The following is a 9,911-nucleotide window of genomic DNA, read 5'->3' on the forward strand; positions in this document are numbered from 1 at the left end:
ATAATAATAATAATAATAATAATAATAATAATAATAATAATAAATGCCCACATGAACATCTGGATGTTGTATGTATTCCCCAAAATGTACACATTTTTGTATGCACTTTGCTCCCTCTCTCCCTCCCTCCCTCCCTCCCTGTATTATCTAGTAATTTTTCCCTGATACAATGGATTTTGTGCACACATTTCCTCAATACACACATCTTGTGTAAATGTGGTCATCAATTATTTAATTTATTATGGGGAGAATTTTCAATGGTATAGTGAATACAGGGAAGGCAAAATGTTATGCTCTTTATTTGTTTATATTATTTCTATGCCTCCCAACAGCAGAAGCTGTCTGGATGGTTCACAGCAGCATATATCAAAACAATATAAAATTTGAACTTGTTACAAAAAGTCACCCAGATAGAGGCCTTTTAGGCAATTAATTATGAAGGTTTTCGATCAATTGATAACTTTGCATGTATGAAGGATATTTCAAATGAAAAAAAAATGTTTTGTTTTTAGACTAGTACAAAAGAGTCATTCCCCAGTCTCCCCCATATATAATGTGACTTTGCATATTATGCATATATGTTACATTAATATATAGATATTACATTAAAATATACAATATAAAATTAAAATATATAGTATTTATTTTAGTATTTATATTATGTGTGTGTGTGTATGTGTATGTGTATATATATATTCTCTCTAATCTCTTTTAAATTTAAATATAATATAAATATTATATTATGACTGCGCTGCAGTAAAAATCATTCAAATATTAGGAACAACAGATGTTGACCAACTAATAGAGTCAACGTTTTAGTTCTTCAAAATATTGTATTGATTATTATAATCCATTAATTGGATTATATAAGCATTATAATTATGCTTTTCTAAATACATACTTAACCATAGGAGAAAAATAACCATCTAACCTCTCTCTATGAGAGATTTTTCTTTAACGTCTAATGATATAATCTTCCCATCTGTGGTGCTCTCATATTTGTGTGGCCATTAATTGCAGGACTTTAAAAAATCCTTTAAACAAGTGTAAAATGTACAATAAGATTAATAGCTAGGATAATGAACATGCTGGCAAGGCATGAAAATAGCAGCAAGAAAAAAAAGAAGAACAAGATCTAGAAAGTTAATGATCTATTAAAGTGAATACTGGCTCTGTGGAGATCCCGCATTGTTCATTATTGCATAATAAATTTAATTGACAGTGATAGATTTAGCCATGAAGGGAGCTCATCAAATAAGCAAGACAGCCTTCCATTTAATTCCCTGGGTAGACTCTTGGGCATTGAAAGATAATTGAATTACAGTGTATTATTGATATTAATCCCTCTGAGAGTATGCCTTGACTACAGAAACATCTTCTGGTATTTCATATATGGATGAAACATGTGTTATTCTCCATAATTCAAAAATCTGTCTTGCGATGATGCCAGCATTTTTGAAAGGAACGTGTAGCTGTAATAGGAGAAGCCACATCTCAAGGGAGCTGCACCACTGCTGTGCTGTCTACCTTCCTAGTAGCCAGAAACCACCTTGTTCTAGGCATCACAGCGATCTCATATACCAGGAGTTACATTCTTATAGCTCACTAAGCTTTATGATAGGACTTGAGAATAGTATTCTGATAAATTATCAGCCACTTTCCTTTCTGCAGGGAATGAGAAAATAGAAATATGGCCTCTCCTACATGACTTCCTCCAAACCCATGACTTATGTTTTCCAGTTCTTTGTAGGTTCAGTCATTCATTTGATGAATTCATATTAAAATATTCCTAAATAATAAATGTGCATCAAAATTCTTATCATTCTGAGAGGGCTTTTCTCTTAGGAAAGAGGACCCAAAAGTAATTTTAAAGAAACGAATAAATGAACATTTACCCTGGTTTACCCTTCCAAAGGAAGGAATCATTCAACAGTCTTACTATTTTTTTTATTTTTATAAGATACAAATACAAATTCAAAAATCATATAATAAAAACACACACAATACACACAATTTTTTTTAATAGCCATCATCCTTAGCACCCCTCCATCGGGACCATGGCTGCCTAGGTTTTTTTTTTCCTTCATTTCTCCACTTTTTCCAGGATACCCCCTTCCATCCAAAATTGCAAAACATTCTTTGGGGTTTTATCACTCTCCCCTTTTATTGATACATGTTTAATAAACCTACCCCATATATTGTTAAAATCATTCTTCCTTACCAATCCTTTTTTCACCTTTATCTTACACGTCAACTTATCATTAACCGCTATATTCCAAACTTCTTTATACCATTCAATTAATTGGAGATCTCATTTCTAGTTCCAATTCTTTGCTATTATTCAAAGCAACTTACAAAATATAAGCAGCAGAACAGTCGGAAATACATGCCTTCCCTTGCCAGAAGAGCACAGATAAAAAAGGTAATATATGGTGAAATTAGACATTAATTTGAATCTATATTTAGCAGTCATTTTGTCATCTTCTTTTTCATTTTTACTACAACAGGCTGAGAAAACCATATCTGGATCAAGACACCAGCATCAGGCTGGATTGGGAGGTGCTACACCTACTCTAAAGTAAAAACCAAAAAAGAAGAAGACATGGCTGCTCAATAAAGATTTAAATTTAATGTCTGATGAAGATGTACCAGTATGGTTTGCTTTACAGACTGTCAGGTGCCTTTTGTACCATCATCCACTCATTGATGGAATCTGGTTTTTCTGTTTCTTCAACTTGCATCCTCACTGAAAAGTGTGCACTTTCACAATACACAAATCTGCCCCACCACATGCAGATGCCCCTAGCAGGGAAAATGCATTTTCCTTTATTTTTCATATTTTCCTACAAATAAATATACATACAATCCAGAAAGTAGAACACCAGGCCATAAGTCTGCTGAACCTGCCAACTTAAGAAAGGCCGAGCTACTGTGGAATCCATATGTCAGATTCATAGCAATCCAAACAAAACTGAATCATTGTGGATTTCTCTAACGTTCCTAAAGTCTGATTTGTCTCCTAACCTCCTGGGTATGGGGGTTCTACGCACAGGACAGAAGTAGTGCTCATTGGCATCAACAATACTTCTGAAGGCAGCAGCACATGCAAGACGGCAGCAACAGCTGATCTGAAAGGCTAGTAGGTTCACTTGGCGGAGAGGACCTTCCTCTCTATCAGTTGGCTCATTCAGGGCGTCCACTGAGATAAGGGACTCCCCCGTCAGTTTGTCAAGCTTCCGTTCTTGGCCTGCTGTTATTCTTGCTCATGCTCCCATCCTCTTGGGAACTTCATGAGTTCTGAAGAATTTGAACAGGGTGCTAATGAAGCCCTGCTATGGCTCTCAGTGCAAGTGTCATGAGTGAACTCCTATATTTTGTTTGGATATGGTGAGTCTTTAGCTTCTTGATATTTCCCTCTCTTTCTCTCAGCATGTGCTGCTGCCACCAGGAATCTAATTGCAATCTACCACACTTTCGTCTGTAGCCTTTCCTTCTCACAATTCAGTCCTCTCAGCTCTACCTCAAACCCTGTTGCTTAAACCTTCTAAGATCCCTCCTCAAATCCAGCATGAATATTCCAGACATTAGGAAGGTTACATTTCATGTAGCAGGATCTTAGCACTAAGCTTTCTCCACAGCACAGTTGTTATTGATATATGGGGAGTTATTAACATGAAAGCACTTTGTGGTCATTCTCTTATGTTCTGTGCTGAAGGATTGTATTCCACGTACAATTTTTCTGTATATATGGATTGGCTCTCATAATGCTGGCAACATTTAACACTCAGTCACTCATAACTGTCTCTTCATACTCTTCTCTTAAAGTGTTGGTAGAGCTTAATCTCTTCTCACTTTAATTTCAACACCTGCTTAAATATGAATGTTCATTTACAGCAGCTATATAGCAATACATAGTATTCGAGGCCATACTTTTCCTGTTCATATCCTTGCTGGCCTGGATGACACAAAAGAAACATTGTTCAGTTCTTTGCTTAGTTATTCATATGCTCTCCAGAAAATCTTCGTTGGAACTTACATAATTTGGTATGGTGCTTCCACAGTTTTTTTTAGAAATGACTATGCACATATTATAATGTAACAAATGAACTTTAAGTGGTGGGGTCAGGCCAACAATGGTGTGAAGTTTACATGCTGTTCTAAGCCCTGAAACATATGTGAATTGAAAGCTTGTGTGCTTCAAAGGAGAACTGGACTAAATTCCTGATCATGTGCATGGGATCCATTTCACTTATAGGCAGACTACTCCAATTTGAAAGATTCTTGGTAAGCAATTAACCATGCCAGTAAAAAAGAAATAAACTAGGAGCCCAGAATGGCCATCAACACAATGCATTCTCTCTCTCTCTCTTCTTGACCAGGTCTTTTTCATTTTATTTAATGCATTTTAATTTATTCTAATGCTATTTTATTTAATGTTTAAATATTTTAAATGCTGTTTCATGTATTGTATTTTATTGTTTTTATATCCTGCTGTGAACTGCGCAGAAGATGGCTTTTGTCCATCGCCCCCCCCCCCCCCAGATCCCCTGTGGATTTTTGCCAGTGGCTAATAGGGGGTGGTTCTTATTTCTATTTCTAAGGTTGTGAGCCAGCACTGTCCAAAGACAATCCTGCAGTCATGGGGCCAGCATGACAGGACCAAGCACTGTTACTGTCCCACCAAAGTGTACCTATTTATCTACTCACATTATATGCTTTCGAACTGCTTGGTTGGCTAGGAGCTAGGAGCAAATGATGGGAATTCACTCCATCTGGTGGATGCTGGGCTCGAACCAGTGGAGGGCCAACCATTTCTGGCTGACAATTCCAGCGACATTAAGCTGCTGTGCCACCCATTCCCAACTGCTGGTATAGAAATGTAGAGATGTAATTAATAATAAATTACTAATAAATAAATTTTATTAACATGGAATACAAACTACATTCACAATACATGTGACGAGAATATATAACATCACCATGTCTGCTGACATACACAGAGATGCAGGTCAGGAAAGAACTGACACATATTTCCATGACTTTAAAAAGGCAAATGAATGAGCGTACACACCCCATTCGTGTCTGACATGGATACATGTCTTTCCGTCTCAAATAGCTAGATTTGAGCACAAAATACTGTGTTGATCCAGTCTTGGGTTCAGTAAAATTCTCTTGGTGCTGGAGGAAAGGGGAGGCATGATTTTCATCAATACTCCCTCCCCACTGACAACGCTCACCACCTCTTTTCACGCAGTTACAGCGGGTTGAGGAATCCTCTGCAAAGTGTAGCAGGTGTAACTTGGAAGAAGACAAGCCCCAACCCAAGCCTCTCATAGAGAACCTCTGCTGTACAGATTTCCTTCCATGGATAGAATAGGTGGAAGGGCAGGAAGGGAGGGGAGGAAGAGCAACTCTGGCTTAAAATGCTTCCAGCATAAAGTGTGGGAAAAGTTCTCATTACATTTTCTATTCTCAAATGTGGTAACAGATTGCTTAGAAGGGCAGACATTAAAAATGCCCAGGTAGATTCAAAATAGTGTCCATTGTTAGCAAAGAATTATGTTCCACTGGTCTTGCCCCATTGCTCAGCAACTTCTTGCTGAAACTTTTCAGAGGCATAGCCAACTGTGATCTAAGCCTAGCAGAACTTCATATCATGAGTCAACCCAAACTCAGAGAAAGAAGTATCCAACAGAGAGCTGCATAACTAGTGACTGTATCCTTGGTTCAGCTGCAGATTATGGAGTGTGTTTTGAGAATAAATCAAATTCTTATGAAGGATAAGAAACATTAATACTATCATACCTCTAGGCTCTCACCATTCTTCTCTTTCTACCCTTGTCTCTTCCCTGTTTTCCCTGTCATCTATGTTAGTTGCAAGCCCTTGTGTGACAGGGAACTGGGGTGAGAGTGCAGGGTTAGGGTTAGGGTGCAGGATGCCAAAGGGCACTACATCAATACTAGTGATTCAAACTTAGAACAGGTTTAAAGCTGCTTGAGGCAGATACCGAATGGCCCCTCTATCCTTCTCACCCAGTAAAGTTGCATAGTAGCCAAAGTTAGCTAAGTCATTCTGGCACCTGAGGCAGAACATTTCACAGGGGCCTCTTCCCAAACCTGACATTCAAAATGCGATCAAAATAATTTAAAGAACAAACACTGTTCAGGATACCCATAACTAGCTGCCTGAGGTAGCTGACCCACTCCACCCAGTCCAGCCTTGTCTAGGCCTGTTGTGTCATTTACTGGATTGCTTCTACCACTATAGAAGGAAGCCTTTTTGGAGAATGTCCATTAAGTGGAAGGCTGAAAAATGAAAGAAAATTTTAAATATTCAGAATGCCTGCTGTGAGGGGTGCTGGAGTAAGGACAACTTTCAGTCCATGACTGTTTTGCACTGTGTTGAGGACTTGAGCATACATTTCATATTTAAATATGTGTTTCCGTACATAATGAACATACTTTCTTTTAAATTCAAACCCAAATCTGTCTAAAAGTTTGCAATTCTGAATGTATTTCCTATCATTTTTAAAATGAATTTGCCTGCTGTTTTTGAGCCAAGAACCATGTCATAATTTTCAAAAAAAAAGTGTACGTTCAACTGAGTGCTATGTTCAAATCCACACAATTTGTTTAGGAGGTAAATATCAGAACAGTTCATTTCTGGAAACACAGTGATCACAGCCACCAAACATCAATTGTAGATTCTCAAGAGGAAAAAAAGTTCTGTAAAAACACTAACTGAATTTATCTAAGTGAAAGAACATTTTCAATAATGGCGTTTTTACTGCTGCGCTATGGATATGCACAAATACACAGAGAGAGGAATTCACTTTTCATGTGGACTGTGAAAATAATTATTTTAAAAATACTTTCATGAAAACATCATGGTATAGGGCCATTTTTAATGCAGTTAAATGGGCATAGAGAAGAGCTTTGTATTGCTGTGTTAGTACAGCAGAGATATGTAGCTACTGTCAGGAGACAGAGAAGTTTATATTAGAAGGTATGACCCGAGCAGGTCAGAAGTACAAAGAGGTGCTGGCTGCAAGCTACTTGCTTAACAGAAAGAAAGAATTCAGCATACAAAGTTTATTTTGTTTTTAAACTATCAAAGAATTAATCTACAGCACTCCAGGCTTATATTGCCTAGAAAAGCCATTTGGATACTAACAGCACTCTTATGTGTGCAATATGTAATTTTTAATGCTTCCCCCTCCCCCCCAAAGGCCTATATAACATTAATCTAGAAGACTAGTCTTTAAAACATCCTGCCTATGTGAGTGCCACTGAGTTGATATTTCACGTGAAAATAAACCCTGCTATCAATATATACAGGGCCAGCTGTGTTGGAGAATTTGTATCCTACCTTTCGGTTTATAAAAGTGCCCAAAGCAGCCTACAAGAGAGTTTAAAAAGAATCACATACAAAGCATCACACAGTCAAAACAGAGATGTGGTGGCGGGAAATTACACTAGAGCCTCTGTTGTTTGTCAGGAAATGCTATCATGGAATTCATGCCAAAGGGATTGATCACTGCCGGGGCACTTTCTAATTTTATTTATTTATGTATGTATTTAAAGCTTTTATATCCTGTTCAACTTCTAGCATCTCGGAGTGGTTTTACAATAAAAGCAACACAAATGAAATGGAGCACAGCCTCAAAGACTTCCAGTATAATAAAACCCACTAAACATTAAAATAATGGAGAGAAAAAAAGGCCTTTATTTTTGGCCTGGCACCGAAAGTGATAAAGCGTTGACGCCAGACAAACCTCTCTGGGGAGTGTATTCCATAACTGGGGCAACACCACAGAGAAGGCCCTTCTTCGGGTAACTCCCCTCCTAATCTTCAAGAAGGAGCCACTGAGAAGGACCTCCACCTCAAAACTGAAGCTGCTCCTTCTGTTCCTTTTACTCTGACACAGAAAATTTAGCACACAACGGGTTGCTAAACACATCCCATTACACAGCGAAAAAAAACACAAGAGTTTCAGCTATAGGGCAGTATAGAAAAATAAATGAAATAAAGTCATGCAATAACTGGTCTGAAAAAATCTTGAATGTAATGGCAGAAATAGCAGGAGGAGGTTGGTTTGGGTGTACATCATATGACACATCAGTGAGTCTGGCATTACAACACTGGTAAAAAAGTCCCTAGTGTACCTTCTTCCTTGGATTGTTTTACCTGTAAAAAAGCCAGTAAAGCAATCCAGAGACAGCAAAACAATTGGTCTATTTCTGCATGGGAAAAAAAAATGTTTTTAAAGAGATGGTGAAAAGATCAGGCCAACACCAAGGACAGGCATGATCAGTTATCTGGTGAAGGTCCACACCTTGGAAATGCATCCTTTTTCACCATTGAAACATACCGGTTTATCTTTCTCTTGCTCTATCTAGTAGTGGTGGTGAGAAGGATGAATAGACTGGCAGAGGAAGTCATCTATTTGAAGATGTCTTCAATTCGATCAGTTGCCCGATGCAGGTCTAGATTGAAATCAAGGGCCATTAAAAAAGGAGGGCAGGAGAGTTGAAATTCTACAGCTGGCATCTGAGAAGCAGATGGAGCAAAGCTCATCACTCTAATCCACTATGATGAGCTAAATAGCATTCATGTCCAAATCTGCATCCATATATATAAATTAACCCAGGCAAATATCATGCATCTTTGTGTCCAAGTTTCTCCTCATTTTGATTCTCTAATTTTGTGCAATGTCAAGTGACCACCATGAGCTGGAGTAGGGCTTCCTGCATTTCTGTGGTAGCCACTATATTTACAGATCAGTCCTGTGATCTGCTGCAAAGGACCTACCCCTTCTTCCCATCCACCAGGGCTTGTGTGCTCAGTTGGTATCTGGCTTTTCACCACTCTTGCAACTCTCCTGAGCTTTTAACGGAGCTTGTCAGGGATTTTGCACATCTGGAAATGAGCTCGGTGATGGGTCCAGGTCTCAGAGGGGCCTTCATAGAGAAATGCCTCTTTCTCCTATATCCAGCTGTTGCATCAGCAGCAAGCAACGCGTATATGCAGTGTGGGGTAAAGACATGAAGGTCAATCCATCAGATAAGACACGCTGAAAGGACTTCCAGAAGCCATGTGCTATAGTGCATTGACAGCATAACCACACATTCCCTGATTTGCCCAGGAATAAAGTCCTGTTTGCTTTGGTACTCTGCCTACTCAGGCTAACCTTGGTAGTCTTATCATGCATTTCTTTAGCTACACTACATTCCCACTGACATCAAAGGACTAGAGAGTGCATGAGTAAGCCCTATGTATAACTGGATTCTAACTTCACCTTGGTTCCCAGCTTCATTTGCACACAAGATGAAAGTAAGCAAGTGATTATATGTTCTCAGATAATTGCACACATTATTAGTCTTTGGTGTGAGACAAAGCTTCTTTATAAACAGAAAGTTTGTCACTGCCAGAGGTCCACTTTAAAGCTTTCAGCTGACCAGTTTCACAAGCTACCTAAAAAAAACTTGTCCCGCTGCCGAGCAGAAACTCCTTCACTCAAATTTAATTACCATCAGCTGGAATGCTATAAAGTAATTTATGCTATGGTGCTGATACTGTTTAGTAGTATCGAAAAAAAAAATCCTGGGTTCATTTGAAAAATAGTGCTTTAGTTTCTTTCAAATTCATACTTGCAGTTCCCAGTGCCACAGATCATTTTATTAGAAGCTGAAACAAATAACACCCCCTCCCTTTTGCCCAATATACCAATCAATTTGAACACTCATTTTGTTTTTCTGGGAGGAAAAGCCTCTCATTTGAGTTCACCCCAGGCAAATCATGACATTCACTGGGCTTCCTAGCCAGTGTTTTCTTTATACTCCTGGGAGCATAGGAGACTGCTCTATACTGAATCAAACCATTGGTCTCTCCAGCCCAATACTGAGGCATT

General features: G+C 38.4%; 1 long non-coding RNA gene across 2 annotated transcripts in view; it reads left to right on the forward strand.

The window, feature by feature from the left end:
- The window catches only part of LOC123033751, a 29,020-nt gene extending 26,419 nt beyond the window's left edge, over positions 1–2,601 (forward strand). For both annotated transcript variants that reach the window (XR_006416633.1, XR_006416632.1), the window contains one exon: positions 2,508–2,601. This is a non-coding gene — a long non-coding RNA (uncharacterized LOC123033751). The remainder of the gene's footprint in view (positions 1–2,507) is intronic.
- The last annotated feature ends 7,310 nt before the right edge of the window (positions 2,602–9,911 follow it).

This window comes from Varanus komodoensis, unplaced genomic scaffold (genome assembly GCF_004798865.1).
Source record: "Varanus komodoensis strain SLA01 unplaced genomic scaffold, ASM479886v1 scaffold1, whole genome shotgun sequence".
NCBI classification, from domain to species: domain Eukaryota; kingdom Metazoa; phylum Chordata; class Lepidosauria; order Squamata; family Varanidae; genus Varanus; species Varanus komodoensis.